We start from the raw sequence: 17,549 nt of genomic DNA on the forward strand, positions 1-17,549 counted from the left end.
ATTAATGACATACTTTGTATGTCGTATATAATTTTTTACGACATTTTTGTCATGCCATAAATTATCATGCTTTCCATGACATAATTTTGCATGCCATAGAAGGTTATTTTTAATATATTTATGGCATATTTTGTATGTCGTATATGATATTTTACGGCATTTTTTTACATGTCATAAATCATCACTTTTCACGACATAATGTTGTATGCCGTAGAATGTTATTTTTAATATATTTATGACATACTTCGTATGCCGTAAATAATCTTTTACGATATTTTCTTGCATGTCATAAATCATTACACTTTTCATAACATAATTTTATATGCCATAGAAAGTTATTTTTAATATATAATATATATATACAGGAATATAAACTTGCCTAATAGTATGTAGACAGTAGCTTATAAAATGCAACATGTTAACAAACCAGGCAGAAACAGCAACTATGAAGTAAGCAAAAAATTCTAATATCCATACACCAAACAACCTGCATACTAATTTTCATCCTTAACTTCTATCATATCAAGCTGATAACAATCTCAAACATACAAATCAAAAAAAGTATCCAAATCATAAGATTCATTTATCAACATGATGTACACTATGAAAGATTGCAAATTTTTGCCATCTGATTATGCATCTATCCAGAGTTTTAAATCACATGATCTACACTATGAAAGAATTGTCCAAGTTTTGGGATCCAATAGTGCCCAGAGATGATTATGATCACCATCCTTCACAGTTGTTGGCAATGCAACACTCATCACTTAGCTGTAACAATTAGCTTTCTTGTTTATCAGACACCATGGTGTCAACATCTCAAGTCTCAGTCACTGAATTATCATCATCATCACCATCTTCACTTGCTGCAAATAACAAAACAAGAAGTCATTTTGAGACCACCATATCCTCCATTAGTTGGATGGTTGGTTAGACCCAATTTTAGGTAGGCAAAATTTAGAATATGATATTACAGCTATTTGGATAAGTCATAATTGAAACAACTCAACTGTTAATTTAGTTGTGAAAAAACCTGAAAATAATGCATGAACATTAAGTCATGACAGCAACTGTAACCAGCAAAACCTCTGTCCTGATTCAAAGTGAAAGCAAATCCTATGACTAGTTAAGCTAGCATATGCCATATTTTGGTGATGAAATGTTAAACTAGCATATGCCATATTTTTGGGAAAAGGCAGAGCAAGCACAAGCCCCAAAAACCATAACTTTGATTCATAACAACAACATGCAGCATCAAGTAGTAATAGCAGCCAGCCCCTACAGAAAGGAATGAATGTAGTTTTACGTTACCAGTTGAAAGAAATAAATGATAGTGTCGAAAATACCTTTATCTCAGATATCATCCCATCAAAATCCAAACCAACTGTTTTTGGATCATAGTAGCTGTATTCAGACCAAGGAACTCTAGCATCATTGAAATTATTCTTGTGGTTACTTGGAAAATTGATCTTTATTTTAAATTATCAGACCTTTGGACAAATTTTACCAATTAGACTGACAATACTCACCCCAAGTTGGGGATGATGTTACAACTTTGCCCTAGGGAGATATCTTTCAATGAGTGCAACAGCGAGTCGAAGAGAACCAGTTCCTGAAAGACCTTGAACAGTAGCAACCTGCAGAATTTTTTTGTTTAAGAAAATGATTAGTTAAAAAGGCCCCTTGACTGCGTCAGAGAAATTTTAAAATCATGCATACCCTTTTGCTGTTCAATTACTGGGTTATCTGGGTCATAGGCACTATGGATCATACTAATGCTAATGTCCAGCAAAACACCAATGTCAAGCTACATAGAATAAATTGAATTCCTTTTTTGTTGTCTTGCATTTCTTCTTCTACATGAAGACTGTTGTTTTTTTCCATATAGATATCCATAAAACAATGAAGTAATAGAGTCCGATGTGATCCAATCAATACTCTAAAATATAACCAAGCATTCCCTATAATTACCATTTTTTATCCCCTATTCATTTATTTTTTTTCTTTCTATCTCACTTTCAAAAAAAAAAAAAAAAAAAAAAAAAAAAAAAAGGTGTTCAGGTATCCATAAATTTTGACCTATAAACTAAACATTTAATTTTATTAGTTTCAACCTATTTACTTTGTTTGAACAATCCACATTATGATATATAAAAGACTATAACACACAATTACTTCTCTAGAACTTGTTAATCCCATGAATCGCTTATGTCTAACAATTTTAGAGTAGAAGGGATGATATATGTAAATGGCATGGAGTACCTGATACAGCAACATTCTCTTGAGTGCTAGAGGAAAGTTCTCCATCAATTTTTGCTTTCATGGCTTTTGCATCATCAAGCATTGATTTGTATTTTTCCCACTATCTTTTTGCCCTCTATCTAACTAGCCACTGTTTCCAAACAATGCACAACAAGTATGATAACTAATTCCAGAATAAAGAACAGATTACTAAAGAAATTTAAAACCAACATATTCAAGAAAAAATATTGATATATAGGGAAATGGAAATTTAGACAGATACGACAAAAAACTAGGAGAGTTTACCTCATTAGCCTCCGGTATACTTGCCAGCAAAGGAATACCCTTAGATTTTGCCCACATACGTGCACCTTCACCAACCAAGAAGCTAGGAAACACAAAAAATGCCTCATAAGAAAACAAAAATCTGAGGGAGAACAACGAATGGCATGCCCTAGTGAGATGCACTAACTCATCATGAGTGCATCTCACTAGGGCATGCCATTTATTGAAGTAAGAAACTAATTTATCAGAAGCTTGGAATGGACTCCTCAATAAATCATTTCTTTCAAATTTTGAATTAAAGACCAAATCACTGTAACTAATTTCACCCATTACCCTTCATGGTTTCACTTTATTTGAGTTTTACAAGCACTAAACATGTGTAGAAGGCAGATTCATATTCACTATTCACACATGATATGCATTACATAACATCTCTAACAAAATAATGTTGCATACTCATAATTTCCAATAAAAAATCCCCAACTCCTAACTCATGGACATGATATACAATATGAAATATAAACTGAGATGCAAAAGAAATAAATAATAAGTACTGTGACAATGCTGCGAGAAAGAGGTAATTTGTATATCAAAATTCAAAGATAAACACAGCCATAATTACTAACAACAAAGACGGACTAAACATGCTCTAATAGAAATCCATTAAATAGACTAGCATTAAATTTTCTTTTTCAAGAACAAACTTCATTTCATGAATTCCAGCAAGTAAATATAAAGTAAGAAATTGGTCAGAAATTCAATGCAATAAATCAAAATTCATGAGTTTCTTACTGCAGAATGCAATCAACCAAAAACAAAATTCACCCCAAACTTGCATTATCTAAGACACATATAAAAAATCCACATTATCAAGTCGAACTTAAGATACAACAAACATTTTAGTAGGTTACAGGGGAGGAGATAATGGTGTTCAAGTAGACACATTAAAGTCAAGGACGATAATTAAGGAACTATAACTGGTAGAGAAATGATTGGGTTAGTGTCGGAGAGATATATGGAAATGACAAAAAGCTTAACATCAAGAGGATTTAGGGTTTAGCAGAAACCATGATTCCCGATGGACTGGAAAGGAGAGATGGGATTCAACTAATACATAATTCATCACATTCTGATTCCTTATCCCCAGTGAAGCAATAAAACATCATCTCTAACAAAAAAATGAGGACTATAATTAGTTGAATTGGTCTCCTTGTCTCAATGCCAGAAATGAATACAATTGATGAAAATTCAATAGTAGCATTAACCAAAGCAACACAAGGAAAAATGACAACCGATTTAGCCAAAAATTGGTCCAATTCAAAACACAAAGAAAGTGGATTAATTTCAACAAAACCCAAAAACCCAGAACAGAAAAATTCTCAATGAATCAATAGTGTGCAACAAGAACATGAAATTATACACTTTGCAAGTGCCAAAGATTGAATTTATCCATAGTATGCAACAACAAGAAACAATGTCAAAATAAGATTCATTCAATCAACTTCCAAATGGGAAGAAAGGAAGGAAGGAAGGTGTTATTTTAAAATACAGGTTATTTTAAAATAAATTCCGAAAGTCCGGCAAATTTTTAAACTTATTTTTCAAACCGGGATTTTTTCATGAAACATGATTTCAATGATAATCTTTTTTGGGAACAAAGGCAACAAAGCTCACAAGCAGCCAGAGAACAAAGCGAAAAGAAGAGCTCCATTAGCACATCAGGAAGGGAAAAAAAACCCTGCCAAAGAAGATCCGTTTGAAAAATAAATTTTGAAACTACTTGAATTTTGATCTGTTGTTACCTACACATTTTGAAGAACAAAGAAAAACAGAGAGTGAGAGAGAATAATGGTCATCCACTTAATACTGACAATGGATATCAGAAGTAATGCTACTCTTTCTTGTGCATCACTGCATCAGTAGAAAAGTAAGTGTAAATACACAAAATTAAATAACTAAAAAGGATAAAGAATGTACACATCAACACAATAAGGCTCACTGGAACAAATTAAATGTTAAAATTCAATGTATAAAGAGAAATAGAAAATTGTATTACTGATTGATTGTATTGATTATAAGATTCATAATATTCTGTATATTACAATTCCTATATATAGAGGAGAAGATGGTAGTGGAGTGTGTGATAGTGGAGGTGGATGGTAGTGGAGTGTGTGATAGTGGAGGTGGATGGTAGTGGAGTGTGTGATAGTGGAGGTGGTAAGTGTGGAGAAAGATAGTGGAGGTAGTAGGTGAGTGGTAAATTCTAACAGCCCCCCGCAAACTCAAGGAGGATAGAAACTAACCAACTTGAGTTTGAAGAGAGGAACAAAACAAGAAAATACATAAAAATAAAAAAAAAAGATAGGAGACACTGTATGGTCGTGTCAGACCGTTGATGAAGACACTGAAAGGTGGTGCCATAACGTGGTAGAGGACACTGTATGGTGGTGTCAGACCGATGTAGAAGACAGTTTATGGGGTCATGTCGGACCGTTGTAGAAGACAGTTTATGGGGTCATGTCGGACCGTTGTAGAAGACAATGTTGTGACAGTTTACGGAGTCTTGCTGGACCCTTGTAGAAACTAACCGGAATCAATGTCGGGACAGTTTACAGAGTCTTGTCGGACCCATAAAGAAGCTAACCGGAATCAATGTCGGGACAGTTTACAGAGTCTTGTCGGACCCATAAAGGAGCTAACCGGAATCTATGTCGGGACAGTTTACAGAGTCTTGTCGGACCCTTAAAAAATCGCATCCTCAAAAGGTGCGCTCAATTTGTTAAAAAGGCGTGCCATCAAAAGGCGTGCCATCAAAAGACGTGTCCACTTTATCAAAAGATGTGCCATGAAAAGGCGTGCCATCAAAAGGCGTGCCATCAAAAAACGTGTCCACTTTATCAAAAGATGTGCCATGAAAAGGCGTGCCAGTTTGTCGGGCGGCAAGAGGCGCGCGATGCGCGTGGCTGGCCCTGGCTATTTAAAAACAAGGTTGAGGCGAAGGCTGTGCAAACCAGTCTGAAACCGCCGAAAATCCTTTGAAAAAACTCTTCCGTTTCTGAGAAAGAGATTCTGGAACACTCTGTTGCCATTCTGTCACCAACCCTTCCGAACATTACCAGTCTGAAATTGCTATTTCGCTGAAACACTTAGCAACCCAAAAAACATGGCCTCGTCTTCCCGTCCAGCTACCCAGAACCTGCTCACGCTCTTTCCAGAACTGAACGAGCCCACAGGAGAAATAACTGGTGCGGTGTCCAGTGAACCGCAACCAAACACCTCTGGTTTTGCTCCATTGAACTTTCCGATGCGGTCGGTGGAGCAAAAAATGGCGGTGCAGTCGGATGTGGAGGCCAATCAGTATACTCTGAAGGCATGTGTGGAAAGCATGACGGCGGTCACAAACTTGTCGAACCGGCTGCAGAGTAGAACAAATGAGGTGCAGCATTTAAACTCCCAGCTGGCTCTGCTCCAACGCATGTATAAGGATGCGCGAGCAGAGATAAGTGTGCTAAAGACAGAAAACAAGGAGCTGAAGCGGAAGGCCACCGTGATGTTCCGATTTGGAGGGCCTCCATATGCTGGAGTGGAGGAGCATGGAGGAGGCAACTGGCTTGGTGGTCAAGGAAACACGGAGGCAACACCGTTAAGGACCGCCCAGGACGGAGGCAAAAAGAAGAGACCGGCGGCAGAGTAGGTCGGTGGGTGGCCGTCTGCAGAAAAAGAAAACAAATCTGTTGTTTGTTTGTTTGTTTTTTTTTTTTTTTTTTTTTTTTTTTTTTTTTTTTTTTTCGTGTGTAAAATGGTGATCGGGGTGAACCCCCATGAATAAAATAAGGTTTCCGCTTCTTCATTCGTCCTCTTTTTTTTTTTTTTTTTTTTTTTTTTTTAAATATATATATATATATATATATATATATATTCTATAGACTCTAGTGGAAGGAATGATGGGTGTGGCGACATCACATTGTGGGAAGTCTGTCAAAATAAAAAAATGAGAATCATGAGGTGGGTTCGACTGTTGTCTGTGTAGAAAGAGGGTTGGTTTTAAAAGAAGGGAATAATAATAATAATAATAATAATAATAATAAAAATATATGAATGGGAAAGCCTGGTGGGGAACAGGATTGGCATCCGTGTGAGAGAGTGGGTGTAAAGTGAGAGAGAGAGAGAAAGAGTGAGAGTGTGGAAAGCAGATGAGGAAGTCGGATAGATGGGGTTACGAGGTGAACACCTCCTCCGATGCTTGCAGTTCTGCAATCAATTCCTACTATCACCAGGTACTGACCTATGGAAGAGAGCGATCCGTAATTCTACAAGCTCCGGTCCACGATCCACACTGTGTTTTAGCAAACATATTCGCTGCTTATTTCCTCTCCTCTTCCAAACCCTCTCGTACTCCTTCTCATCTCCAAGCTGCCAAAGCTTGACTCACTGGCTGCGAAATTCTTGGAAAAGCAGAGTTTGTGAACCCAGATGGGCCTGAGCAGTGAACCTGAGCAGCAACATGATCCGTGGGTTCATACCGCCGTTCATGGGTCGGATGCGGAAACTATCCGCTCTATCGCTAGAGAACAACCGGTTCTCGGATGTGATACCAACCCAGTTGACCCTGAAGGCGGTGCGAAAAAATATCACGAGACCAAATCGGATTAGAGCGAACCAGCAAACACGCCAGAAACATGCTCGCACCAGGAAGCTCCAGCGACCCAACCACTGCACTGGCACCCGAAAACCAGCCCAGTTCTGAAAAGGAGAAGGACCACCTGCATCAGTGTTAGAGGAGGCTCTAGACCTCCTAAACAACAGACTTATATTTGTCTGGAATTGTATCTCAGTAACACAAGGAGGCCTAGCTACGGTCCGATTAGTGGAAACTCGGTAGAGATCAGATGGCGTATGATCGCCTAAGCTGAATCGAGGTTCGAAGGTGGGAGAGAAGAGCATGGAAACGGGGAAGCACATGCAGAGTGATCAAGGTATGTGTAGAAAATTCAAGCGGAATAGGTTGAGGTCCGGCGGGCGGCCAAGGCGAGATTGCCGCCCGCCGGTAAAGCAAAATTACTAGATTCTTAACTTTGCTCTGATACCATGTTAAAATTCAATGTATAAAGAGAAATAGAAAATTGTATTACTGATTGATTGTATTGATTATAAGATTCATAATATTCTGTATATTACAATTCCTATATATAGAGGAGAAGATGGTAGTGGAGTGTGTGATAGTGGAGGTGGATGGTAGTGGAGTGTGTGATAGTGGAGGTGGATGGTAGTGGAGTGTGTGATAGTGGAGGTGGTAGGTGTGGAGAAAGATAGTGGAGGTAGTAGGTGAGTGGTAAATTCTAACATTAAACAATTTAACAACAAATTAAAAATTGAATTGAAAAATCATAGGAATCTCGGTGAGGAGTATCAAATTCAACATCAATTCACTCCACTAAACCACCAAAAAACCATAGGAATCTCAAAATGCAAGCGAAAATCAACAAGTAAGAATCAAAAAATAAGAGCTAGAGAGAGAGAAGGTACTGTGACAACATTCTTCGAAGAAGGCTTCGGCTGAAGCTATCGCAATGAAAGAACCTGAATACATAATTGTTGAGGTTGGATTGAGCAAAATAGCCTGTGTGAGCTGTTCTATTGCTTCCTCCAGTTTCCCTAATCAACCCAAAACCATCAAAATCAAATTATGAAAACATGTGTTTACAATATATACACGTGTGTGTATGTACATGTAATGAAATTAGAATGCTTTCAGAAATTGCTCCCATACCCTGCACCTTAGCCTCCTTCGAAGCATCACGGTTTTCTTCCATGACCTCGATAGAAAAGTCTCCTATCTGCAAAATTCAGCATTAATAAGATAAAACATGTTACAAAATATCAAAGTTCTGAATCAAGCTACACGAAAGTGAATTATATCATACCTTTCAAGGTAATCTTGGAAGAAGAAGAGAGAAAGATCGGAGGGGATTGAGGGATTGGACTTGCAATCATCGATGAATTACTTCAACTGGTCCAAGTTCGCGATCAGAGAGGAGACTGCAGAGAGGTCGAATCGTTCGATACAGAGGAGTGTGTAGAGATCAGTTAGGGTTTGAGATCAATTGATTGAGAATGCATTTGGCTTCGTAGTCTACATTTCCATGACTCTCACTCAACCCTAACTTCAAATAAATTGATGAATTCAAAGCTTTTGGGAAAAAAATGATCGAGAGACAAAAAAAATTGATCGATTGGGAGAGAAAGTGAATGACATACATTGTGAAGCCATGCGAAGTCACGCGATCTATCAAGGCAATGCTCAAAGAGAGGTCGAGAGATCGCACGCAGAGAGAGAGAGAGAGAAAGAGAGAGAGAGAGAGAGAGAGAGAGAGGGTATGGAGAAAAACATGTACAGATAGAATGGGAGGGAGAGGGTGAACAGGGCTTATAATAATGTTTTTGAGTTTTTTTTTTTTTTTTTGTTATTGTAAGGTTTTAAATATTTTAGATAATTTTTTTATTTTTAAATTCAGATAATTTACATATACTTGGAAGAAAATTATATTTTTAATTTTTTAAAAAAAATCACTAAATTAAAAAAATATATAACTTAATACATTTGATATATATTATATTTTTTTATAAATATTTTACTTTTTAGTTGTATCCAAATTAGGCATATCTAAAAAGTAAAAAACAAATAAATTATTAAAAGACACTAAATTATAAAATAATGTATAAATTATTTTTTATCTTGTCCTCAATTAAAAAAAATTAAGGAGAGAAACTTGGTTGGAAATTATTAGCTTTTTTAAATAAATAAAAAAAATTAGATTGAAATTTTTTTTAATAAAAGTTTTCACGACATTTTAACGCATGCCGTATAAAGTCATAATATTTCATGACATGAAATGTATGTCGTCTTAAGTGCAAATATTTTACAATATATTTTTGTATGCTGTGAAAATATGTATTTTTTACGGCATACTTTTGGATGCCATAAAAAAAATCTGATTGAATATTTTTTTTTTTAAAGAAATTTTCACGACATGTTAATGCATGTCTTGTAAAGTTATAATATTTTACAACATGAAATATATGTCGTCTTAAATGCAAATATTTTACGACATATTTTTTAAGTCGTGAAAATTTACATTTTTACGGCATATTTTTGTATGTTATAAATATATGAATTAATGACTTACATGTTATGTATGTCGTTATTGAAAAGATATTAACAGCTTGCCAAAAAAAAATGTCGTAGAATGTACTAATTACAACATGCATTTGATGTATGTCGTAAACTTAAAGTCGTAAATAGTTAGTTTTGTTGTAGTGTTTCATACTCAAAGTGATGAAACGTGTCGCATTTCTTGGTCGCTATCACCCTTGATCATGCATGATAGGATGGAGGCTCTTTGTGTATTGTTTGTGCATTCACTAAGCTTGTACAAGCTTCGTTTTTGGGCCATCATGCATTGAGATGCTTGGTTGGTGGCTTGAGAGCCAAGTACCACACTCCTTTGAGCTTGAGAAATGATGAGGAGAGTGGTAGTGCATACATTTCCTTGCAAATAAATTGTTGTGCCTCTGTTGTTCTCTGTTGCAGCAAAACCAGAAGCCTGGAAAAGCAGGTGGCCGACCAGCCACTTGAGGTAGCCGACCGGCACTTATACCAGCCGACCGGCCAGTTAAGGTGGCCGGCAGCCACTTTTTGTGGCCGACCAGCCACTAGTCCATTTTTGTGCAGAAATGATCCTATTTTGGAGCAAAAGCAGTATGGAGATTGGTTCGATGTTCAGAGACTACGGCAAGTGTAAACTGAGACAACCGACGGCAAAGCAATGGATTTCCAAGCGGAAGCCAACCGAGCATGCATGTATCCCTCGCCCACGAGGCCACTTTATTTCTTTAATTAGCTTAGTGTAGTTGATTATTCAATTTGTGTTGTACTATTTTAATTAGCTTAGCATAGCTATTTGTTTCAATTTGGTTTGTAATATTAATTAGCTTAGCATAGTTAATTAGTTGGTTTGTAATAATTGGCTTGGCTTAACTTAGCATAGCTTAGCCTATTTATTTGGACCCTCCTTCGCGAGGGCACAATGTTGTAATAAGGGTGCGCGTGTGTGTGCATGTCTTTCAACCCCATTTCTTTCTCCCATTTACTTAACCGCTTTCGATGGTTAGTTTTAGGACATTTTTCGATTAGCATACCTTATGCTTTGCATGTTTGCATTATTCATTTGTCTTGCATACACCGGGCTCGGCGCATCATACAAACTGCATCGTATGTCAATACTTACTTGAATACGTGTTTCAAAGCATGTTATCAAGTTGCTCCGTATGCCATGTGCTGGAAATTGTGTTCATGCATGTAATATGATAGTGGTGTTGGTGGTAGATAGTGGCATGTATAGAATATGATAGTGGTGTTGGTGGTAGATAGTGGCATGTATATAATATGATAGTGGTAGATAGTGGTAATATATAATATGTAAGTGGCATATAATGGGTTATGATGATGTTTGTAATATCTCCTATATAAGGAGTGTCATTTGGTCTTGTAAGATAAGAAGTTTTGAATATAACAGAAATATATTCCTTCTTCCTCATATTTTCGGAGTTCTTCTTCTTCATATTTTCTAAGTTGGTATCAGAGCAACAAAAAACACAGCAGCCCTAAAACCGTCATAACCATGTCGGAAGTCACGTCCGGAACCACTTCAACCCCTGCCGCTGCCATTCCGGTGAAAACGTCCAACTCTCACTCTGTCCAAATCACCACCATCCGCCTAAATGGTGATAATTTTCTCCGCTGGTCACAATCTGTCCGGATGTATATCCGTGGGCAAGGAAAGATCGGTTACATCACTGGTGACAAGAAGGCTCCTGCTGTTAATGATCCGCTGTTCGACAATTGGGACGCTGAAAACTCCATGGTTATGACATGGTTGGTCAATTCCATGGAGGAGGATATAAGCTCTAATTACATGTGCTATACTACTGCACAAGAATTGTGGGATAATGTTAGTCAGATGTATTCTGACCTAGGAAATCAATCTCAAGTTTTCGAATTAACTTTGAAGTTGGGAGAGATTCGTCAAGGAGATGATTCCGTCACCAAATATTTCAATTCGTTGAAAAGGTTGTGGCAGGATCTTGACATCTTCAACACATACGAATGGAAATCGGTTGACGACTGCAACCACCACAAGAAAACTGTGGAAGACAGCCGTATTTACAAGTTTCTTGCCGGCCTCAACATTGAATTCGATGAAGTGCGAGGAAGAATTATTGGCAGACCTCCTCTCCCATCCATTGGCGAAGTATTTGCCGAAGTCAGAAGGGAAGAGAGCCGAAGGAGCGTCATGCTTAAGAAAAAAGGTAATGGTGAATCAATTGAAATTTCTGCTTTAATTAGCGATGCTGCGGCCAACAAGGCTGCAAATTACCAGCGCAGGTTTGATGATAAGCCACGGGTCTGGTGTGATTTTTGCAACAAGCCTCGCCATACACGCGAAACGTGTTGGAAGATTCATGGCAAACCTGTCAACTGGAAAAGCAGTAAACAAGGAGAGAAGAATCGTGGCTTTCCTACCGCTAATGAAGCCGATTCAGGTCCCTTCAACAAAGAGCAGATTGATCAACTCTTAAAGCTGATAAAATCCAACTCCTCAACCGGTACTCCTAGTGTTTTGTTGGCACAAACAGGTAGAAATCCTAAAGCCTTCTCTTGCCTAAACTTCTCTCCGTGGATCATAGATTCCGGTGCCTCCGATCACATGACTAGTTTTTCCCATTTATTTAGTACCTATTTCCCTTGTTCTGGTCATGACAAAATCAGAATAGCCGATGGTAGTTTTTCACCTATTGCAGGAAAAGGATTTATTAAACTATCTGAGAAAATTAATCTCAATGCTGTTCTTCACGTCTCCAACTTAGCCTGTAACCTTTTGTCTGTCAGTAAACTATCTAAGGATTCTAATTGTCGTGTTACATTTTTTGAATCCCATTGTGAATTTCAGGACCAGAACTCGGGGATGATGATTGGGCGTGCTAGGATGCTTGAAGGTCTTTACTACTTTGATGAAGTACCTGTTAGTAATAAAAAAGCTCAGAGCTTTAATAGTACTAGTTCAATCTCTGTTCGAGAAAAAATAATGCTATGGCACTATAGGCTAGGACATCCTAGTTTTCTTTATCTGAAACATTTATTTCCAGAATTATTTAAAGGGATTGATTGTTCTTCTTTTCATTGTGAAAGTTGCATTTTTGCAAAATTTCATCGCTCTACTTATTTGCCAAAACCTTACCAGGCTTCAAAACCTTTTTATTTGATTCATAGTGATGTTTGGGGCCCTTCTAAAATCACTACTCTTTCTGGTAAAAGATGGTTTGTTACATTTATTGATGACCATACCCGCTTATGTTGGATTTATTTGATGAATAAAAAATCTGACGTGAAAAATTTATTCACAAATTTTTACAATATGATTGAAAACCAATTTCAAACCAAAATTGGTATTTTACATTCTGATAATGGAACAGAATATTTCAATGAGCAGTTGGGTGAGTTTTTGGAAAAAAAGGGAATTTTTCATCAATCTACATGTCGGGATACCCCTCAACAAAATGGCATTGCAGAACGAAAAAATAAACATCTACTTGAAGTAGCACGTGCTATAATGTTTTACATGCATGTTCCTAAATATTTATGGGGTGAAGCAATTTTAACAGCCTCTTATTTGATAAACAGGATGCCTACAAAGGTGTTAACATACAAAACACCTTTTGATTGTCTCAAAACTTTTTTTCCTGACACGAGGTTGTTTTCTGATTTACCCGCCAAAGTTTTTGGATGCACTGCCTATGTTCATGTTCCCAGTCAATTTCGTTCAAAACTTGACCCCCGTGCTATAAAATGTGTTTTTTTGGGTTATTCCTCAAACAAAAAGGGGTATAAGTGCTTCGATCCTCAAAACAAGAAATTTCATGTGAGTATGGATGTGTCATTTGTGGAAACAAAATCCTATTTCCCCAACACTTCTCTTCAGGGGGAGACAAGTGGAGTAGAAGACCGTTTTTGGGATATTTCTATCCCGCTCCCCAATGTCATTTATCCTACACAAAAACCACATCTGTCTGATAATGATCACTTAGGAGAACCAAGTTCTATGGTGCCTAGTCAAGAAGATTCTTGTTTAGGGGGAGAAGTACTACAAAATGATCTAAATCCTGAGCTTCAGGTTTATACTAGGAAGCGATTTCATCTGAGGAATAATGACCCGAATGTCCATCCTAATGACCCGAATGTCCACCCGAGTTCTGGCATCGAAATTTTAGGTAATCCTATTCCTTCTATTTCCGACCTTGATGTACCTATAGCAATTAGGAAAGGTGTCCGAAATTGCATTAAACATCCTATTGCAAATTACCTCTCCTATCAAAGACTGTCTAAAAACCATAGAGCTTTCACATCTAGGATTTCACACTTGTTTGTTCCAAGGAATATACAGGAAGCATTGGATGATCCGAATTGGAAATTAGCAGTCATGGAGGAGATGAATGCTTTAAGGAGAAGTGGTACTTGGGAGATAGTTGATCTACCCAAAGACAAGAAAACAGTTGGGTGTAAATGGGTGTTTACGATAAAATGTAACGCAGATGGAAGCGTTGAGAGATACAAGGCGAGACTGGTAGCTAAAGGCTTCACTCAAACTTATGGGATCGACTATCAGGAAACGTTTGCTCCTGTTGCTAAAATAAATTCCATCAGAGTACTGTTATCTCTTGCAGTAAATTCAGATTGGCCTCTACATCAACTTGACATTAAAAATGCATTTCTCAATGGTGATCTTGAAGAGGAGGTGTTCATGAGCCTACCGCCGGGATTTGAGCAGAGACTTGGAAGTGACAGAGTATGCAGATTGAACAAGTCATTATACGGACTCAAACAATCACCAAGAGCGTGGTTTGAACGCTTTGGGAAGGCAGTTATCAGTTGTGGCTTCTCGCAGAGTCAAGCAGATCACACAATATTTTATAAACATTCAAAAAACAGTAAAATTGCAATTTTGATTGTTTATGTTGATGACATCATTTTAACTGGTAATGATGAAGCAGAGTTAGCAGCCCTCAAAGAGAAACTCGCAAAAGAATTTCACATTAAGGATCTGGGAGCCCTCAAGTATTTCCTCGGAATGGAATTTGCAAGATCCAAGGAAGGTATATTCGTTAATCAGAGAAAATATGTTCTTGATCTCCTTGGAGAAACAGGTATGCTTGGTTGTAAGATGGCGGAGACTCCGATCGAGCCTAACTTGAAGTTACAAGCTGCTAAGGCTGAAGAAGTCAAAGAGAGAGAACAATATCAGCGACTTGTAGGGAAATTGATTTACTTGTCTCATACGCGGCCTGATATTGCCTTTGCAGTCAGCATGGTAAGTCAGTTCATGCACTCACCAGGGGCAGAGCACTTTGAGGCCGTTTATAAGATCTTAAGATATTTGAAAGAAACTCCAGGGAGAGGCTTACTATTCAAGAAACATGGACATCTTCAAGTTGAAGTATACACAGATGCAGACTGGGCAGGAAGTGTTACAGACAGGAGATCAACATCCGGATACTGCTCCTTTGTAGGTGGGAACCTAGTTACATGGCGGAGTAAAAAACAGAATGTGGTAGCTAGAAGTAGTGCAGAAGCAGAGTTCAGAGCTGTTGCCCATGGAATCTGTGAAGTAATGTGGATTAAAAGAATTCTTGAAGAATTAAAGCTTTCTCACCCGACACCTATGAAGGTCTATTGTGACAACAAAGCAGCTATATCTATAGCTCATAATCCAGTTCTACATGATCGCACAAAACATATAGAAGTGGATAAACATTTCATCAAGGAGAAAATCAATGCTGGCATAATCTGTATGACCTACCTTCCAACAGGTGAACAATTAGCTGATGTGCTAACGAAGGGACTACACAAGAAGCAATTTGATAAGCTGACTAGCAAGCTGGCTATGGAAGATATCTTCAAACCAGCTTGAGGGGGAGTGCTGGAAATTGTGTTCATGCATGTAATATGATAGTGGTGTTGGTGGTAGATAGTGGCATGTATAGAATATGATAGTGGTGTTGGTGGTAGATAGTGGCATGTATATAATATGATAGTGGTAGATAGTGGTAATATATAATATGTAAGTGGCATATAATGGGTTATGATGATGTTTGTAATATCTCCTATATAAGGAGTGTCATTTGGTCTTGTAAGATAAGAAGTTTTGAATATAACAGAAATATATTCCTTCTTCCTCATATTTTCGGAGTTCTTCTTCTTCATATTTTCTAAGTCCATGATTAGATAGCCGAGCCTATTTAGTTGCATTTTGCATGTGTTGCATTAGGCATCTTGTATAGTTAGGAATCATGCATATTTCTAACTAGCCTTTTGTTTTGGCTCGGAGTACACTGTAAGTGTTACGCTTTAGCATACTTGCATGAGTGTGAGTGTTGTCATGATAGCATGCTTGCCATGAGGCTACTTGCTTAAATGATTAACTACATGAATGCTTATGGGTGAAGGCTAGATTGCCTGAATTGGAACAACTCGATGATTGTGAGTTTTAAGTCCACTTTGCGAAGTGGCAAAATCATGTTTTAAAGCCTACTTGAGAGTGGCAAATCCGCGCTTTAGCCCGTTTGCGAGTGGTACTTTCAAACCATTTTCGAAAACAAACATGAGTTGCTTTGTTCCAATTCTCGTGATTGAGTCTATACTTGTATGCTGTGTGCATCACATAGTAAGTTAGCTAAAAAACCGGAATAAGAACACATGAGGTTTATAAAATAACATAGCATGGTAGTAGAGGCCGATCCTTTGATCGGGCGAGTGGGGGTGCTAATTTCAGGACGTTCCCCTCTCGTACTTAAGTTCCCGAGCCGAGGCAACTTTGGTGATGACGGACACGTGGCCTTTGGCATGAGTCAGGATTTCCTAAATTTTCCAAAACAAAATATTTAGATGGCGACTCTGTAATCTGGCAAAGCAGTCCATGTTTAGCGCTTTTTATTCAAAATCGATTTTCCAAAACGATTTGCCGGATTTGAACTCTTTGGTGTTTATCAGTCTCACATTACACTTTGTGAGATTAGATTCAAAACCGTGATAGAAGTCCGAACTGTAGTAAGACCAATTCGCGCCTTCTCCCGAAAGGGGGCCGCGCGAAGAAAGTCAGGTCTACAACAATATGTTCAGGCACTAAATCAGAATAAGCGATATATGTCACGGATGATAGAATCAACATTTCCAACTCCGACGACACACGGTTTAGCAATACAAATTAAACAAACACTTGGATACATACAAAAAGAACGTCTAAACCCACATGGCCATATCAACAACACAAAACAGATGGAGAAATGTTATTTTTTCAATTTACGTAACATCCTTCCACTGGCATGATCAATGCGACACCATTGCCTAACCCACTGACATTGCCCATGAACCACAACACCACAAACAACCCCAAATCAGCAAACACCCACAAAAAAATTGAGAAACAAAAATCAAAATGGGGGACACACACACACACACACACACACACACACACACACAAAAAAAAAAACCTTGCATATGCCATTCATTTTCAAATAAACAGTCACATATTACACATCGTCAAAGCAAAAATCCTAAATCAATAAAGACCCACGAAACTTAACTACCCATTTCCGAAATGAAATTAGTGAACGAATATTGAAGTTACTTACGTTTGGGTCCCATGATCGTAGCTCACACACAGTAGCATGACGGCATCTGCGACTGATTCAAAACCAAACACTTTGTCGATTACCACGAGTACTACGAAGCGGTCGAAATATTCTGCAAAACACACAATACGCTTTAGGGTTTGTATGCAGCACACTATGTCACATGCCTACCTAATCACAAATTTGAAAGAGTTTTAGAGACATTCAAATTTGGAAATACGATTTTCCCCAAATCGCATGAATGCAGCTCATCCCACATTTCATACCTCTCTGACTTT

General features: G+C 37.8%; 1 long non-coding RNA gene and 1 other non-coding gene across 6 annotated transcripts; both read right to left on the minus strand.

Annotated features, from left to right (window-relative positions):
* Window positions 1-451: 451 nt before the first annotated feature.
* Window positions 452-4,533, minus strand: LOC114278611 (uncharacterized). 5 transcript variants are annotated; one of them, XR_014340026.1, is made up of 4 exons: window positions 4,329-4,533; window positions 2,548-2,629; window positions 2,263-2,392; window positions 452-1,637 (listed from the first exon to the last, which is right to left on the minus strand). It is a non-coding gene; the product is annotated as an uncharacterized LOC114278611 (transcript). The 5 variants fall into 5 exon arrangements; XR_014340025.1 differs by having other exon boundaries at window positions 3,594-4,533; XR_014340027.1 differs by having other exon boundaries at window positions 452-1,278; window positions 1,347-1,637; window positions 2,548-4,533.
* Window positions 4,534-7,873: 3,340 nt separating this feature from the next.
* On the minus strand, window positions 7,874-8,920 carry LOC145798671 (uncharacterized). The gene is made up of 3 exons (XR_014340029.1): window positions 8,785-8,920; window positions 8,297-8,679; window positions 7,874-8,181 (listed from the first exon to the last, which is right to left on the minus strand). It is a non-coding gene; the product is annotated as an uncharacterized LOC145798671 (long non-coding RNA).
* Window positions 8,921-17,549: the final 8,629 nt, after the last annotated feature.

This window comes from Camellia sinensis, chromosome 9, assembly GCF_055761805.1.
Source record: "Camellia sinensis isolate YWXY chromosome 9, ASM5576180v1, whole genome shotgun sequence".
NCBI lineage: Eukaryota > Viridiplantae > Streptophyta > Magnoliopsida > Ericales > Theaceae > Camellia > Camellia sinensis.